We start from the raw sequence: 19,858 nt of genomic DNA on the forward strand, positions 1-19,858 counted from the left end.
ATATATATATATATATATACACGTGTGTGTGTGCGTGTGTGTGTTTATATGCCAGGAAAAAAGACTCATCGGCTGCACTTTCCACAGAGCACCTTCGGTGATGGGCATCTAGTCTAGGGGAAAGGGCAGTCATTATCTAAATATTCAGCGGACATATCAGCGCGTTTCAAGATACGGATCCCAGTCATAAGATACTGGTTAGCTTTAGCATGAGACCTGAAGACAGCGAAACGTTATACACTTGCGCCATCTTGGCGCCTTCTGGGCCAGGATGGGCAGTAAATTGCTTCCTTTGGTATGGTCAATGTGACGTCATATTTGTGGAGAGTGATGCCTAGATCTGATGCAATAGGTCAAATAGATGCTTCTAGATTCTGTGGCTAGGTATATTTCCCTCCCTATCTCCCTTCCTCAGCTTGATGTATTCGTTTTCTTTCACGTCTTTTCCTCTTCTACGCGTCCTTTTCGCAATCTTTCTTTCTCTCCCATTTCCCTCTCCATTTTCACTCCTTACTCCCATTTGACGATAAATTTTTATTTCACTTCCATTCCTCATTCTACATTATATCTTTTAACTCCTTCCAACTTCTTTCTTTGTTCTCTGGAGTGCTGATCAACGAGATCAAAGGAAGCAGGCGAAAATGGCGTGGGCAATAATCACGAACGTTGAACACCCTCTCCTCCCCTCTTATCAAGCCCGATATGTTGATCACAGCGGTTGTAACGATCAAACCGTGAAATAAGGTATCACTTTGGATACTACTTCTAAGTCTTCCACGTGCAGTTCAATATACTTGTCCGTGGACCGATGTTATACTTTAATGGATCACATGAAGAATCGTCACCCCAGAATTCTTTAATTTTATTGGCCTGGATTTTATCTTCTAATTTGAGCAAGCAATCCGTTATTCTTATCTTATTTATTAATTTATTTTGTTACACTATGACCGCTATTTTCCCGCACCCATTTTTTATTCCATTTACCGATCTAAATATCATTATCATATCACCTCCCTCTTCACTCTTCCAAAACTGGAAATCCCATTTTTTAAATCTCTCCTCATATGTCTTACATGCCAATCCTGCGATGATTTTGGTCCCCGCTGTTACGCGCACGTACGCACACGCACGCACACACACACGCACACACACACCAAAGGTAGAATTGCATTGTGCGTGTGTGTGTGTGTGTGTGTGTGTATTCACCTCGGATCTGCTGCAGCCTCTTTTCGAGACAGCCAGACACCACCCTACGGCAGTGAGCTCAGAGCTCATTATTAGCAGATCTCTGGGTAGGTCTGAGACCACTCACACTCCACACACCGGGAATGCAAGGTCACAACTCCTTGACTAACGTCCCGTACCTACTCGCTGCTAGGTGAACAGGGGCTACACGTGAAAGGAGACAAACCCAACTTGTCTCCGCCCGGCCGGGGAATCGAACCCCGGTTCTCCGGCTTGTGAGGCCAGTGCCTTACCAATCCGCCACCGGTGTGTGTATTTACCTAGTTGTATTTACCTAGTTGTATTTTACGGGAAGGGGAGCTATGCTCGTGGGGTCCCGTCTTCATATCTCATTTTATCTAAACTATTTTTAAATTCGTGTATTGTTTTTGCACACACCACTTTCTCATCTAACTTGTTCCAACTGTCTATTGCTCTGTGAGGAAAGCTGTTCTTTTTCAAATCTCTTCTATAGCTGTCTTTTTTTATTTTCTTTCCGTGTCCTCTTGTATTTCTGTCATCCCATTTTATCAGATTCTCTCTATCAGTAATTTCTATGCCTTTCATGATTCTGTAAATAGTTATCAAATCTCCTCTCTCTCTTCTTTGCTCTAGTGTCTGTAGTTTAAGTTTTTGTAGTCTCTCTTCATATGATAGTTTTGAGAGTGTTGGTGCCAATTTTGTAATTGCTCTTTGTATTCTTTCAAGTTTTTTTATACATTTTTTTGTACTTGGTGACCATATCGTTGCTGCATATTCCAATCTTGGTCTTATCAGGGTGATTAGAATTTTCCTCACCATTTCTTCATCCAGGTATGTAAATGCCACTTTGATTGTTCTTATTAAATTATAGGTTTCTCCAAAAATCTTATTTATATGTTTCTCAGGTGACATATTATTCATAACAATGACTCCCAGGTCCTTCTCATTTTCTACTCTTTTTATTCCTTCTTCTCCCAAATTATATGATCCTGTTATTCTGTTTTTGCTTTTTCCAAATTCCATTATACTACACTTTTTTGTATTGAACTCCATCTCCCACTTCCTACTCCATTCCTGTACTTTATTTAGATCTCTCTGTAGTGATTCACAATCTTCTTCAGTTTTCATTCTTTTCAGTAGTTTTGCATCATCTGCAAAGAAGCTCATATAGCTTTCAATTCCTTCATCCATATCATTAATATATATAGCAAACATTATTGGGGCCAGAACTGTTCCCTGCGGGACACCGCTTATTACTTCATTCCATTTTGAGTGCTGATCTCTTATCACTACTCTCATTTTTCTGTCTTGCAAAAAGTCTTCCATCCAATTTAGCAATTTACCTTGTATTCCTCCTTCATATTCTAATTTCTTAAGCAGCTTCTTATGTGGTACTTTGTCAAAAGCTTTTTTTAGGTCTAGAAATGCACAATCAGCCCATCCATCTCTTTCTTGTATTATATCTATTAGCCTTGAATAGAAACATATTAAATTGGTGACGCATGATCGTCCTTGTCTGAAGCCAAATTGCCTTGGATTTAGTACGTTGTTTTTTTCCAAGTATTTTACCCATCTACTTTTGATAATTCTTTCACATATTTTTGCTATTGTACTTGTTAGAGAGACTGGTCTATAGTTGGTAGGTTCTTCTTTATTTCCTCCTTTATATATAGGTACTATATTTGCTTTTTTCCAATCTTCTGGAACTTTTCCTTCTTTTAAGGAACTGCTTATTATGCTATGTATTTTGTCTGCCAGTTCATTCCTGCATTCTTTCAGAATCCAGTTTGCTATTTCATCTGGCCCATGCGATTTTCTGACATCAAAATTACCCAAGTGTGTCAATATTTCATTCTTTGTTACTTCTATTTCTTCCATAGGGGGGACTTTTTCCTTCCACTCAATCTCTTCAGGTTGTATATTTTCCCTTGTAAACACTGATTTAAAATGTTTGTTCATAATTTCTGCCATTTCCATTTCCTCAGTGTATTCAACTCCTCCTTGTCTTAATTTCTCCAAGTCTTGTTTGTTTTTCAGTTTGTTGTTTACAAATCTGTAGAATAGTTTTGGTTGATCTTTACACTTTTCTATAACATCTTTTTCATATTTTCTTTTTTCCTCTCTGCACTTTTGTACATATTCATTTCTATAACCAGTATATATTTTCCATTTTTCAGGTCTTCTGTCTTTTTTCCATCTGGTCCAGGCTTTGTCTCTTTTGTCTTTTAACTCCCTACAACTTTTGTTGTACCAGCATTTTACATATTCTTTTTCTTGTTTTTGTCTTGGGACATACTTTTCCACTCCTTTTTTGTAAATTTTTGTCAAGATATTCCATTTCTCTTATACTGATGTTTCTTCTTTGTATATTTCTTCCCAGTTTTCTTGTTGGAAGAATTCTCTTATTTTATCAAAGTTTGTTTTTTCATACATCATTCTTCCTTTTCTATATTGTTCATTTCTTTTGATATATTTTTCTTCATTAAGTTCCAGTTCAATCAATATGTGGTCACTTTTACCTATTGGTGTTTTATATTCAATCTTGTCCACTATTCTAGGTTCAGATGTAATTATTAAGTCTAGCCTCGATGGTTCTTCTTCATTTCTATACCTAGTGTTCTCCTGTATCCATTGTGTCATTGAATGGTCAGTAATCATCTCAAGTAGAGCATTTCCCCATGAGTCATCACCACTCTTTACTGTCATTTCTTCCCAGCAGATTTCTTTGCAATTAAAGTCGCCCATCATAACTATTCTTCCTCCGTCTTCCATTATTTTAGTTAATGCTATCTTTGTGTCCTCTAACATACTTTTATGTTCACTCTCCTCCCATGAGGCTGTTTTCGGAGGCACATAATTGATCACAAATTTTCTGCTCTTCTTATCTCGGTCTTCCACTTCTATCATAATCATCTCTACTGTATTCTTTCCATATATGACACCTTTCACGTTTATATCCTTCTTAGTCAGGAACATAACTCCACCCCCTTGTTTTTTCTCTCTATTTCTAATCCAATAATTGTATGTATCATGTCCTACACTGTTGGGTGGTAGTGGGCCTTTTAATTTTGTTTCTACAATTCCCATTATGTCCGGTTCTTTTTCTTTCAAATAATCATTCAGTTCATTCAATCCTGTTATCAATCCATCTATATTTGTGTAAGACACTCTTAGTTTTCTGCCACTTCCATTGTGTTCTCTGTTTCCCTTATGTTTTTCTTTAGTATGTCGAACTGCTTTATTTTCATGTTCACTACTCTCCAATAGAATCTCTCTTTCTCTGACTCCGTTCTTTCCTCGTTTTTTTGCCTTAGCTTCAATTCTTTTCTTCTTTTCTGCCTCTCTTTCCTCCTTATTCATTTCTCTTTTTATCCATACCTTTTTATATTGATCATTTGTTGCTAGTTTCCCCGTCTTGGATAGAATTTTCTCTGCCGTTGTTTGTGACCTGAATTTAATCTTAATTGGTCTGGTCTTATCCGTACTATATTTTCCTAGTCTGAATTTTTCCTCAATTTCCTTTATAATTTCTGGTTCATCTTCCTGGACTAATTTTAATAAACTGCTTACTCTTTCATTTTCCTCCTTGATTCTTGCGGTTCTATCTGGGTTATGTTTCTCTTCCATTCCTAATATAATTATACATTTCTTTTTGTCAGCTAATTCTCTTACTATATTCTCCTTCTGTCTCATCACTTTAATAACTGAGTCTTCATTATGTTCTTTCAATTGCTGTTTGACTATGTCAGTGAATGAAACCTTATTCCCTTCTTGAGTTATTCTCCAATTTTTAACTTCTGTAGCTATTTTCTCTCTATTTTCATTACTATTCTTCTTCAATTTCTCATTCTCCTCCTTTACATTTCCTAACTGTCTTTTTAGGTCCTCTATTTCTTCAGTTAAGTTTCTGTTAGCCTTCTCTAGTTGTTCCAACCTTTCAATTCTCTGGAAAATGGAGTATACATTACCTAACTTACGTTCCAAGTCCTCGATCACCTTATCAACTCTCTCCTCTAGTCTTATCAGTCGGGGGGGGGGGTTGTGTCCCCCCCACCCTCTTTAAATCCCTGGAACATATTCTCGTCACTTTCTTCTGTATTGCTCCTCTCTATACTTCTAATCTTTACATTTTTGTTAGACATTTGATCCTCGCTAAGTCTTTTGTTTACCTTCCGCTTGTCTGGCTGGGCAAAGTCTACTCCCTCCTCATTTCCTTCCATTTCCCTCAGTAATCCCTCCCCTTTTCCTCTTTCCCTACGTTCCCACTACTCCACGAGCAATTACCCCCCCACCCTGCAAAAACACTAGGCACTTCTCTTTGCGTTGGGATCCACAGACTTCAGTTTTTTTCAGAACGTCTTCTAAACCGTCCATTCGTTGAAGTGTGTGTGTGTGTGTGTGTGCGTGTGTGTGTGCGTGCGTGCGTGCGTGCGTGTGCGTACGTGCGCGGGTGCATGCGTACACGTGTGTGTGCATTTTGTGAGCGTTTTTGTACGTGTGAATATATATATATATATATATATATATATATATATATATATATATATATGTGTGTGTGTGTGTGTGTGTATTTACCTAGTTGTACCTAGTTGTATTTTACGGGAAGGGGAGCTATGCTCGTGGGGTCCCGTCTTCATATCTCATTTTATCTAAACTATTTTTAAATTCATGTATTGTTTTTGCACACACCACTTTCTCATCTAACTTGTTCCAACTGTCTATTGCTCTGTGAGGAAAGCTGTTCTTTTTAAAATCTCTTCTATAGCTGTCTTTTTTTATTTTCTTTCCGTGTCCTCTTGTATTTCTGTCATCCCATTTTATCAGATTCTCTCTATCAGTAATTTCTATGCCTTTCATGATTCTGTAAATAGCTATCAAATCTCCTCTCTCTCTTCTTTGCTCTAGTGTCTGTAGTTTAAGTTTTTGTAGTCTCTCTTCATATGATAGTTTTGAGAGTGTTGGTGCCAATTTTGTAATTGCTCTTTGTATTCTTTCAAGTTTTTTTATACATTTTTTTGTACTTGGTGACCATATCGTTGCTGCATATTCCAATCTTGGTCTTATCAGGGTGATTAGGATTTTCCTCACCATTTCTTCATCCAGGTATGTAAATGCCACTTTGATTGTTCTTATTAAATTATAAGTTTCTCCAAAAATCTTATTTATATGTTTCTCAGGTGACATATTATTCATAACAATGACTCCCAGGTCCTTCTCATTTTCTACTTTTTTTATTCCTTCTTTTCCCAAATTATATGATCCTGTTATTCTGTTTTTGCTATTGCCAAATTCCATTATACTACACTTTTTTGTATTGAACTCCATCTCCCACTTCCTACTCCATTCTTGTACTTTATTTAGATCTCTCTGTAGTGATTCACAATCTTCTTCAGTTTTCACTCTTTTCAGTAATTTTGCATCATCTGCAAAGAAGCTCATATAGCTTTCAATTCCTTCATCCATATCATTATATATAGCAAACATTATTGGGGCCAGAACTGTTCCCTGCGGGACACCGCTTATTACTTCATTCCATTTTGAGTGCTGATCTCTTATCACTACTCTCATTTTTCTTTCTTGCAAAAAGTCTTCCATCCAATTTAGCAATTTACCTTGTATTCCTCCTTCATATTCTAATTTCTTAAGCAACTTCTTATGTGGTACTTTGTCAAAAGCTTTTTTTAGGTCTAGAAATGCACAATCAGCCCATCCATCTCTTTCTTGTATTATATCTATTAGCCTTGAATAGAAACATATTAAATTGGTGACGCATGATCGTCCTTGTCTGAAGCCAAATTGCCTTGGATTTAGTACGTTGTTTTTTTCCAAGTATTTTACCCATCTACTTTTGATAATTCTTTCACATATTTTTGCTATTGTACTTGTTAGAGAGACTGGTCTATAGTTGGTAGGTTCTTCTTTATTTCCTCCTTTATATATAGGTACTATATTTGCTTTTTTCCAATCTTCTGGAACTTTTCCTTCTTTTAAGGAACTGCTTATTATGCTATGTATTTTGTCTGCCAGTTCATTCCTGCATTCTTTCAGAATCCAGTTTGCTATTTCATCTGGCCCATGCGATTTTCTGACATCAAAATTACCCAAGTGTGTCAATATTTCATTCTTTGTTACTTCTATTTCTTCCATAGGGGGGACTTTTTCCTTCCACTCAATCTCTTCAGGTTGTATATTTTCCCTTGTAAACACTGATTTAAAATGTTTGTTCATAATTTCTGCCATTTCCATTTCCTCAGTGTATTCAACTCCTCCTTGTCTTAATTTCTCCAAGTCTTGTTTGTTTTTCAGTTTGTTGTTTACAAATCTGTAGAATAGTTTTGGTTGATCTTTACACTTTTCTATAACATCTTTTTCATATTTTCTTTTTTCCTCTCTGCACTTTTGTACATATTCATTTCTATAACCAGTATATATTTTCCATTTTTCAGGTCTTCTGTCTTTTTTCCATCTGGTCCAGGCTTTGTCTCTTTTGTCTTTTAACTCCCTACAACTTTTGTTGTACCAGCATTTTACATATTCTTTTTCTTGTTTTTGTCTTGGGACATACTTTTCCACTCCTTTTTTGTAAATTTTTGTCAAGATATTCCATTTCTCTTATACTGATGTTTCTTCTTTGTATATTTCTTCCCAGTTTTCTTGTTGGAAGAATTCTCTTATTTTATCAAAGTTTGTTTTTTCATACATCATTCTTCCTTATCTATATTGTTCATTTCTTTTGATATATTTTTCTTCATTAAGTTCCAGTTCAATCAATATGTGGTCACTTTTACCTATTGGTGTTTTATATTCAATCTTGTCCACTATTCTAGGTTCAGATGTAATTATTAAGTCTAGCCTCGATGGTTCTTCTTCATTTCTATACCTAGTGTTCTCTTGTATCCATTGTGTCATTGAATGGTCAGTAATCATCTCAAGTAGAGCATTTCCCCATGAGTCATCACCACTCTTTACTGTCATTTCTTCCCAGCAGATTTCTTTGCAATTAAAGTCGCCCATCATAACTATTCTTCCTCCGTCTTCCATTATTTTAGTTAATGCTATCTTTGTGTCCTCTAACATACTTTTATGTTCACTCTCCTCCCATGAGGCTGTTTTCGGAGGCACATAATTGATCACAAATTTTCTGCTCTTCTTATCTCGGTCTTCCACTTCTATCATAATCATCTCTACTGTATTCTTTCCATATATGACACCTTTCACGTTTATATCCTTCTTAGTCAGGAACATAACTCCACCCCCTTGTTTTTTCTCTCTATTTCTAATCCAATAATTGTATGTATCATGTCCTACACTGTTGGGTGGTAGTGGGCCTTTTAATTTTGTTTCTACAATTCCCATTATGTCCGGTTCTTTTTCTTTCAAATAATCATTCAGTTCATTCAATCCTGTTATCAATCCATCTATATTTGTGTAAGACACTCTTAGTTTTCTGCCACTTCCATTGTGTTCTCTGTTTCCCTTATGTTTTTCTTTAGTATGTCGAACTGCTTTATTTTCATGTTCACTACTCTCCAATAGAATCTCTCTTTCTCTGACTCCGTTCTTTCCTCGTTTTTTGCCTTAGCTTCAATTCTTTTCTTCTTTTCTGCCTCTCTTTCCTCCTTATTCATTTCTCTTTTTATCCATACCTTTTTATATTGATCATTTGTTGCTAGTTTCCCCGTCTTGGATAGAATTTTCTCTGCCGTTGTTTGTGACCTGAATTTAATCTTAATTGGTCTGGTCTTATCCGTACTATATTTTCCTAGTCTGAATTTTTCCTCAATTTCCTTTATAATTTCTGGTTCATCTTCCTGGACTAATTTTAATAAACTGCTTACTCTTTCATTTTCCTCCTTGATTCTTGCGGTTCTATCTGGGTTATGTTTCTCTTCCATTCCTAATATAATTATACATTTCTTTTTGTCAGCTAATTCTCTTACTATATTCTCCTTCTGTCTCATCACTTTAATAACTGAGTCTTCATTATGTTCTTTCAATTGCTGTTTGACTATGTCAGTGAATGAAACCTTATTCCCTTCTTGAGTTATTCTCCAATTTTTAACTTCTGTAGCTATTTTCTCTCTATTTTCATTACTATTCTTCTTCAATTTCTCATTCTCCTCCTTTACATTTCCTAACTGTCTTTTTAGGTCCTCTATTTCTTCAGTTAAGTTTCTGTTAGCCTTCTCTAGTTGTTCCAACCTTTCAATTCTCTGGAAAATGGAGTCTACATTACCTAACTTACGTTCCAAGTCCTCGATCACCTTATCAACTCTCTCCTCTAGTCTTATCAGTCGGGGGGGGGGGTTGTGTCCCCCCCACCCTCTTTAAATCCCTGGAACATATTCTCGTCACTTTCTTCTGTATTGCTCCTCTCTATACTTCTAATCTTTACATTTTTGTTAGACATTTGATCCTCGCTAAGTCTTTTGTTTACCTTCCGCTTGTCTGGCTGGGCAAAGTCTACTCCCTCCTCATTTCCTTCCATTTCCCTCAGTAATCCCTCCCCTTTTCCTCTTTCCCTACGTTCCCACTACTCCACGAGCAATTACCCCCCCACCCTGCAAAAACACTAGGCACTTCTCTTTGCGTTGGGATCCACAGACTTCAATTTTCTTCAGAACGTCTTCTAAGCCGTCCATTCGTTGAAGTGTGTGTGTGTGTGTGTGTGCGTGTGTGCGTGCGTGCGTGCGTGCGTGCGTGCGTGCGTGTGCGTACGTGCGCGGGTGCATGCGTACACGTGTGTGTGCGTTTTGTGAGCATTTTTTGTACGTGTGAATATATATATATATATATATATATATATATATATATATACATATATATATGTGTGTGTGTGTGTGTGTGTGTGTGTGTGTGTGTGTGTGTGTGTGTGTGTGTGTGTGTGTGTGTGTGCGTGTGTGTGTATGTATGTATGTATGTATGTATCTGTGTATACATATATGCATACGTAAATAATACATGGGTATATAGCGTTTTGGAAACACTATGTCAGTAGGTGAAGTAACCCAAGCGGCGTTTTCACGACCCAAAACTTCCATTGACTCCTCTACTTTCCAATATTTCCCAACATTTCCGTCGGATATCCACTGCTCATTTCCTCTGTTCTTATTTGGAACGGATTTAGGATGTCATCCGAAAGCCAGGGCGGGTGCTGTTAAATTTCTTATTTTTTGTATTAAAAAATCGCCGTCTGGGGTATTGGCTGCATATTATTGCGGGGTTAAAAGCTGCCAAGTAGCATGCAGCTGATACTTTAGGGCGCCCCTACGGACCAGAGCCACACATTATTTTGTCTATGGTAGAGGATAATCTCTAATCACAGAGAAATGATGACACTTTATTATATTGCGACTATGATTAGTCGCCACCAAGTCTTTCCACTTGAGTCGTATGAGACGACAAAAAACGGGACGGGGATAGAGCTAGGCATCCATCGATTTAATGAAGCGGCCTTGCTGTGGATTTGTCTTGCGACACTGCTTCTGAACCAGGGCAGTGGCCGAGATGCAGGAATGGCCCGTCATCCAGTAGGAGAGGAGCCAAGATAAGAGGGAGGGAAGGGGTCGATGGGAGTGAAGTACGTGGAGATGGAATGGGTGGGAGTGGTTGCTATTCCTTTGTTTTTAAGCTACCTCCCTTGTAAAGGGAAAAAGTCTTTGGTATATGTATGTATTAAAAATAATATATATATATATATATATATATATATATATATATATATATATATATATATATATATATATATATATATATATATATACGTCATGGAGTTAGTAGGGAATTAAGATTAATCTTTCCCTGTGAATTTCAATATCTTTTTGAATAATCATGATTCTTATAACATTAAAGACTACGCCAGTGAATATCACAAGGATAAGATGAGAATGACAATTTTATTAACGATGAATTACAACTATGAAATTGGAAATTGATTAACAAAATACAATGAAATTATGATCCCAATATCATCATCAACAATAGAACAAGAATAACCACTATAGTTACACAGCAAATATTATTACAGGAACTAAATACTCGCAATTATTAGTAATTGTATAAGACCTTACTATCAAAAACTGCTAAAGCAAGAAATTAATGATGATTTTGGTCCTGCATGATGTCAACAGACACTAAAATATAGCAAAAAGTTCAAGATGAATTAGCAGTAGCTGGAAAGGGGTGCGGCGCAATCTTTGTGTGATTTAAACGAGAATGAGTGAAAGTAACGCGCGTGCTGGGAGCGAGTGAAAGAAAGGCGGTTGAGCCTCACCCATAATACCAGCAACGGTAACGGCTAGAAGAAATAAACGAAATAAATAGATAGATAGATAAGTAAATGATAAAAAACACTTACTTGAGGCCAATGCCATATTTGGTCTGCTTGTCAAGTGGCAGCCACCAGTTAATTCCAGAACCCGAACGCACCACGATGGATGTCTGCCACAGGATATCTGTATTGGTTTGTTTTGCTCCTAAATAAATCGGGTTTTTATATTTACTGAATAATACCATCTATTGTTATCCAGAATAAATATCAGATAGGACGTAAACAGAAGGAGTCAGCAAACAGGATCTTACTCCGGAAAACCACTTCTATATCGTACGAGATGAGTCACGTTTCGAACAAGCGGGAATTTCTAGCTCCTTCACTTTCACAAAAATGAAGACCTTTACATATTTTGATTCGGCGAGTGACCGACGATTCTACTCAGCAAAGGGTTTAAGAATATCATTATGAACCATTCGGACACGTTGATGTCTGTTACAAAACTGTCTATAAAAAATAGACAACATTCACTTGGGAGAATCAGTATCAGCATAGAGGTTTATAAAGCTGTGGCATACATTGAAAAACAACAGGTGCTTCCGCACATAAAGCATGACGTAAATAAATAAATGCATCAGTAAATAAATAAATATATAGTTTCATAAATGAATTAATGAGAACGTGAAATGAGTTAAGGCCGGTTTATAAAGCGCTGTTTTTTACGCTAAACGCTAGCTTCTTTATTCGTCACTGAAACGCGATACGCAAGCGGTAAAGTTGAACATGTTTAACTTTATGGCAGCGTCAAACAGACGCTACGAATTGATGACTTTAGTCACTAGCGGATTAAGACGCTTGTCCAAAGCGAATAAAAGTAGTGGCGTGTAAACGACGCTTAACTCTATGGCAGCGTCAAACAAACGCTGCGAATTTATTTTTGTCGCTAGCGAATTAAGACGTTTGCTCAAAGCGTGTAAACGATGCTTTAGTTGAATGCAGACATTATTCGCAGAGGGGTTCGTTGGAACGAAAATTCTATGTATCACTACAACCTCAGGAAATTTGTTCCAGTTGTTGACTATGATTCGTAACGTCGTTTCTACCACATTTTTGAGTGAATTTTTCCTTTCCGGGTTTGTATTCTTAGGGTGTTTTCACTCGTAAGTTATCAATAAATCTAATAATATTAAATGTTTGTGTGAAATTATATAATATTAGATCAGATGTGATCAAACAAAACGAAGTAAGATAGAACAAAACAAAATAAGATAATGGTAAAATGAAATAGATTTGAAATATGAGAAAACAAAATTAAATCTTTTACAAACGCTTCCATCCTTGAGGACAATATCACGCATTCGAGATGTGACGTACCGCTTCTTGGCAACAAGGAAGCTGCGCAAGAAGCTGAAAACGAGGGAAACGAAGAGGAAAAGGAAAGAAAGAAATATCAAGATGTGATTGGTAACGATAGCTCGAGTGACCTAACAAGATATTTGACCAGATTGGAAAAGCAGAAAAATACTAGTAATAATAAATAAAATAATCATTCAGTAAAAAAAAAAGATTAAACAAAGAAAATAAAAAATAAAGATGAATAAATAGAATAAAAAGTGATATGTAGTGATTATACAAACGAATAATCTTAAAATTTTGATAAGTACTATATGACTTAGTAATAACATCAACTACAGTATGTAAATAATAAGATAGGTATCAAATGTACTGAAAGGTATCTTAAAACAACAAAGCGAATTCTTACCAACTACTACGAACTACACAGTGGTAGTGAATACCAAGAATAACTTCAGATACCCCCTTCCCAACCCCAAACTCTTAAATAACTGGTTTATTTATATTTGCTACCTCCCCCATCGGCTGGCTCAGTGGTAGCGCTCTCGCGCTATGTTGGTAGTGAGACCTTCCCCTGATTACTTAATCAGACAGTACAAGCACAAAACCGCACTAGTATCTTCATATTATTATTATTAAAAGGGATGTCCAGAGTAGACTGCAACAGTTTATAACTAACTTCTGTCAATTAACACTCCCTGGTCCTTCTAAACTATATAATTGATCAATCTGACGAGACACCTAGCGACGCCCTAAGCTAATTATCGAACAGTTGACATTGATACCAAGATTGACAAAAAGAAAGAAGAAAAATAATAGCAATGATAACAAAAAAATCCAAGACACTGGAAGAGTTCTGTCTCACACATCAATATGATACTAGTAACGAAATTCGATAATCATCGTTGTGTTGATCGTGGTGGTGAGATGAAAAATAAGTATGTAAATAAACAAATACGACATATAAATAAAATAAACAAACAAAGTAAAATAAAACGAATAGATAAAATAAATGTAAATAAAATATATACAAAAAATATAAAAATAGAGGTAAATTTTGTCCAATAGACTAGAAGTTTCTGATCTCCACTGCCATGCTCCAAGACTGCGAGAAGTCAGGTATTCTGTATGTGATACCCTTTAACGTTGGTCTCTGTCCTTTAGTGTAATTACATATCCTCTTGAAATGTCTCAGCTTTAAGTGATAAAAAATCCTCCTTCCTAGTGACGCTGGGACGACTTTCAACGGGGTAGAAACGTTCAAACACAAACATCCAACCGTTATTATGAATATCAATTCGCCTGAACACTTTTCTGGACAGATAACGAATGTCGACAAGTGGAAATATTTAATTTCATTACCACAGTCCATGCAGAAGGTACGTATCCAAACTGTTATAAAAATCAAGGAAATAACAGTGTAATAACAAGCACGTATAACACGGCAAAGAAAGGAAAGAAAAAACAATAGATAATACAGAAACAATGCAAAACAAAAAATGCCGATCTTCAGTTATCTGTGGGGAAAGATCAGAGCACACAAATTCCCGCTGAACGTATATTAGAGGCACATAGATAAAACAAAAAACGAAATTTACCCCTTCACAGCTGTCGGTTTATATTTGAACCAGTCTAATACCCAAAACGACTAAAACATCCCCTACTGTATGGTTCCCCCTCCATTCCCACACAAGGAGTATAACATATAACGTAGAGTATATGCTCTGCCAAGGAGCATAACACTGCGACAATTTATGTCTAACCGTTTTAAGCCAAAACAGATCACACTGTACAAAAGTTGGATAATCTTTTACTTCACATAGAGGAGGAGATGCTAAAACACTGGTAAATCTTAGGACAAAATCTTATATGAAAACAAAAGCCAATGGGAGAGGAAACAAAAACGAGCAAAAATACGTTAACAGAATGACAAAACTTATTAAATCATTCCCAAAAGGAAACAAGCCTTTAATAACAAACAATGTTACCAAGAGTGGTATTATGATAATAGGCTACGCCCCTGGTGTACGCAATGAACGAAGCGAAAAAAAAAAAAAAAAAATAGGGACTCCAGATGACGTCACTCAAGGTGACTAATCAACCACAGATTTCCAAGTCATGCCATTTACTGTTATTGTTGTTATTGTTGTTATTATTGCTGTTGTTGCTGATATTGAAGTCATTGATGTTTTGTTGTTATTGATAGTAATTGAATAATAACAAAAAATCAGTATTTCATGTGTCGCAGAAATAATCACAAAATTTATTGACGATGAGTAACCACCAGGAAACAGGAGTGATTTTTATCAAAGTACAAGAAGCTGGGAACAATTGTAGTGGTATCAATTGGTAAAGTATGTTAAATCAATCACTTCACATATGGACGCCGCGGTTATATTTTTTTACACCTGCATCAATTGTGGAGTTCGCTAATGTCTTGAACTCACATCTTATAATAATATATAATAAATAAAAAGAATAAAGAAACAAATTATATATATATATATATATACTGTATATGTGTGTGTGTGTGTGTTGTGTGTGTATACATATATATATATTTATATATATATATAATATATATATATATATATATATATATACATTTATCAAACACAATTCACTTTAATTCTAAGCCATCAACGTCGAGGAACTCGAGGAGGCATATATGCATTCTCGACGTTGACAGCTTAGAATTAAAGTGAATTCTGATCGATAAATGTAGATCTGTTCACAGGGACCCATTCAGTGTTACACACACACACACACACACGCATATATATATATATATATATATATATATATATATAATATATGTAAATATACATATGAAGATATATATATATGTAAATATATATATGTAAATATATATATATATATATATATATATATTGCCGATAACCAGTGCTTCTATCCTCGTGCCGAAAATGTAGCGTCATAGAGGCCGTAAAAGAGTTTTTTAAAGTCTCCAGTTAGGAGAATATTGTGTGATTCTGGTCCGTAGGGGCTATCGCTAAAGTTAATTTAATATCATCTGTATAAGACGTACGATGTCAATACCCAATAGAGGAGAGAGATAACTAATTATCAGCATCACTTTATTTAGTGTTTTATTATCATTATTATTATTATTATTGTTGTTGTTATTATTATTATTATCATTATTATCATTATTATTATTGTTACTATTATTATTATTATTATTCACTTATTTGTTTTGTTTATTCGCGTATTTATTTATTTAGGTACTTATCGATTTATTCATCTACCAATTGTCACTCTATTTCATTCATCTGCTTATGATTTATCCATTTGATTGTTTACCTATTTGCTTGTGTACCTATTTTTATCTATTCCTTTGACCTATTTTCTATTTATTTACTTATACTTTTATAGTTCATTCGTTTATTTATCTTTTGCATGCAATTTCGTTACAGATCGAAAGGTGCTTTGCCAGCATGCTATGTAATCCATTGTAACTTTCCCTGAAGACATTCAAGGACTTCCATCGACTCTGCAGTGAACTACGGCACGCCCATGAATGCACGTCGCGTGAGGAATATCAAGGTCTAAGTAAACAGGTCTAATCGCTGGGGTAGTTCTGCGCAGCTTCTGACGTCATTTAGATGCGTCCATTTTCTCTTTGTGATACATTGAAGAAAACTGTGAAACGCCAAGGAAGACAGGAACTATAATATTTTATATATTATATATATATATATTATATATCATATATATTATATATTCATATATATAGACAGGAACTATAATATTTTATATATATTATATATATATATTTTATATAATATTTGTCAGAATATAAATAATTGAGTGGAGCGGTGCGAGCGAAGGCGACGTCATTTTCGAACGACGGACCAACTTCAACTGACAGCTATAGGACCCGCTAACCCCACTTTGAACAGCCAAGTGACGTTCACGGGCTCGCTGCGCCAACTCCCTCGAAATTCGGTCGGAAGTGGTTAGACCTTATATTCTTAGATCTTGAGGAATATCTTCTTGTACTTCGATCTCTCTCTCAAGTTCAAGTGTTCTCTTTTGTCGTTCGTTCTCGATATTTTGCAGCCACTTGCAACCACCTCCTCCTTGGTCTTGCACTCCCCTCCTCCATCACCAAATCTTGCAGATCAATAAATCGAAGACACGGAAGCTGGGACAGATCAGTTTCATCACACCTTTCTACCACCACTTTCTTGTGCCCAGTGTTTTGCGTCCCTTCCCCGCGCTCCCAACCCCCTGGCTTTCTGCATCAACAAAATGTTCAGGTCTATTGTACCAGGAGATATGTTCGTAATGGTTATCGTATATTGCTGTTTCTCTTCTTGAAAAGTATATAGATAAACTGCTCAGAACAGCCGAGGATGAGTTTGACCACCTGCCGGATGGCGTCTCTATAAATAGCAACTAAATTATTCATCAGAGACCGGCGTAACCAAAGGGACATCAACTACTCTATGCGACTGTCCCATTCGTGTTTGCTAAAAAAAATCACAAAGTTCAAAATATGTATAAAACATACAAAATTTCATGCACACAATTTGCGAAAACCGTGATGTGCATCTGCCATAATTTAGAAGATTATTAGTACAATAGTTTAGTATATTTACGTCCAGTAACATTGTACGTTGACTATCGCAGAAACATTTGTTACTATGACAGTCGTACTAACTTCATTTGGAAAGTCGTGCATGAATTGTCGAGTGATTGCCAAATGCATTCCTATTGCAAATGCGCATTTACACCAATTCATAAGACACCAGCCACTGTGGTACTGAGTGGAGCAGAATGCACGTAGAGGGCGCGTGTGCCATATGGATATGCGGAATGATGATAACTTGTCGACATTTTCAACTATATCACCTGAGACATGTGGAATCCATGGGTGTGAAGCACTGAAAGACATATTCAACCATTCCTGGTCACGCAACATTATCCAAACAACTTGAAAAATAACACACACAAGAATCAGCACTTTAGTTGGGGTGCAAGGGAAGAGCCTTCAGTGGACCAGATTTTTTTTTTTATTTATTTATTTTTTTAGCCCCCATTTCTGTTACCTTTACATGTCTCCCTGACCAATCCTAGAACCTGTTCTCATGCTCTGTACCGGGGAGAAGAATGCCGCCATAGTGTTCCCATACATGTGAAAGTCAACAAAATGGGACATAACGAGGAGACTGGGGATCCCGTCTCCATTTTCTCCCGTGAGGAGTCGGGGTGTACTTTGATTTGGCCACCCACTTGCAGGGTGGAAAAATTAAATTGATGCATATGGTATATATTAGTTTATACTTTAAGAACTGGGCTCCACGGTCACCTCCGCTGTCATCAGCACCAAAGACCTTAACAACAACACCCATCCTCAATCAGACCGTCGCACTTCACCGGAGCACTGTCGTTGTCGCCCACAATCTAAGTGGTCGTATACACCATTTCTGTAATGACGCAGTTTAAACAGTTTCTTCTGGTCCACGCGAGCTATTTTATTCCTGTGAGGGCGAGAGCTCATCCCGAATGTGTCAGTGAAATTTTGGAACCATATGATGGAGCCAAGAGTTTTTCCACCTTATAAGAGAGGTAGCCAAGTCAAAGGCACGTACCTACTCCCACCCATTTCACTCTTCTCCACTACCCTTTCCTCCCTCTCAACTTAACTCCTAATAAATGATCGGTCATCCCTGTGCCCCGTCCACTACCCTGGGTCAGAAGCAATGTAGCAAGATACGATACATCCGCAGCAAGGCCGCTTCACTTAATCGGCGACCTCCCTCTTCGTCCCCTCATGCAGAAAAAGAGAAGACGGTGAGAAATCCCTACGGGCTGCATCAAAATATAATTCACACAGAAGCACCCCCTAACCCCCCATCCCCGTCCCTCCCTTGCATAACAGTATAATCTATACACAACTACACTCCATTCATCCCTATCTTCTGCCTTCTCCCTTCCTTGTTCAACAGACATTCCTCTCTTGTTCAACGCCCCCTTCACCCCATCCATCCATTCATCTCATCCTCGGTCGTCCCTTCAGATTCATTACCTCCACCTCTGCCCTCCACATCTCTTTTACTAACCTTTCTTCAATCATTCTCTCCATATGTTCAAACCATCCCAATAGTCTTTCATCAACCCTATGTGGTACCTCCTTTCCCACTCCCGTCTCCTCCTCACCTATCCATTTCTCACTTTATCCAACATAGTAACCCCTACCATACTTCTCAGACATTTCATCTCTGATACATAAAAAAAATCCTCTCTGTCCCATACAAAGCCGTCGGCACTATTACCCCTTCATACGATATCCTCTTTGCATCCATTCCTGTTTCTCTCGACACGTTTTAATCCTCCAAGGCATTTACTTGCTTCTCTCAATCTACAATTTACCTCCACCTCCACTCCTCCCTTTCCAGCCACATGCGACCCCAAATACCTAAAGCTGTCCACTTCCTCCAGCTTCTCTCTTTTCATAGTCATAGTTTTCATTAAAAATGTGCATTCAATGATGAATAAAAATACATAAACGAATGAATAAACAAATGAATGAATGAATGAATAGAACAATGCTAAAACGATGGAGTATTTTTTTTTAATATTTTCGTTTAAGTAAGCACTCAGTGTTGGAATTAAGACAAATAGTATGAAACATAAAGTAATATGAAGCCATATACGGAATGATAACTTGTCGACATTTTCAGGGAATGAATATCCTCATCCCCACAGCAACCAGCAACATTCTGCATGAAAGGTTGGCCATCTGTATCGTATTCATATTATTTTCTGTAAGTCATCGGCTAGCAGAAGGGGCGTGGACACCGGTTGCCAGGGGTCCCCATGAAAAAATGGGGGTAGGTAGGTGGGCTAGATACAGGGCCCTCACATGGAGGGGGGGAAGGGGGAATATGCCATAGGGCTCTACATTTAGGGGGGCGGCAATTCTGGTCTGGACATGCCGCCCACAAGGCTGACCATTTTTTCATAATATACATATTTTGCGTTAGAATCAACAGAATATGA

The sequence above is a fragment of the Oratosquilla oratoria genome, chromosome 10 (assembly GCF_046742065.1).
Source record: "Oratosquilla oratoria isolate Oo_2021 chromosome 10, ASM4674206v1, whole genome shotgun sequence".
NCBI lineage: Eukaryota > Metazoa > Arthropoda > Malacostraca > Stomatopoda > Squillidae > Oratosquilla > Oratosquilla oratoria.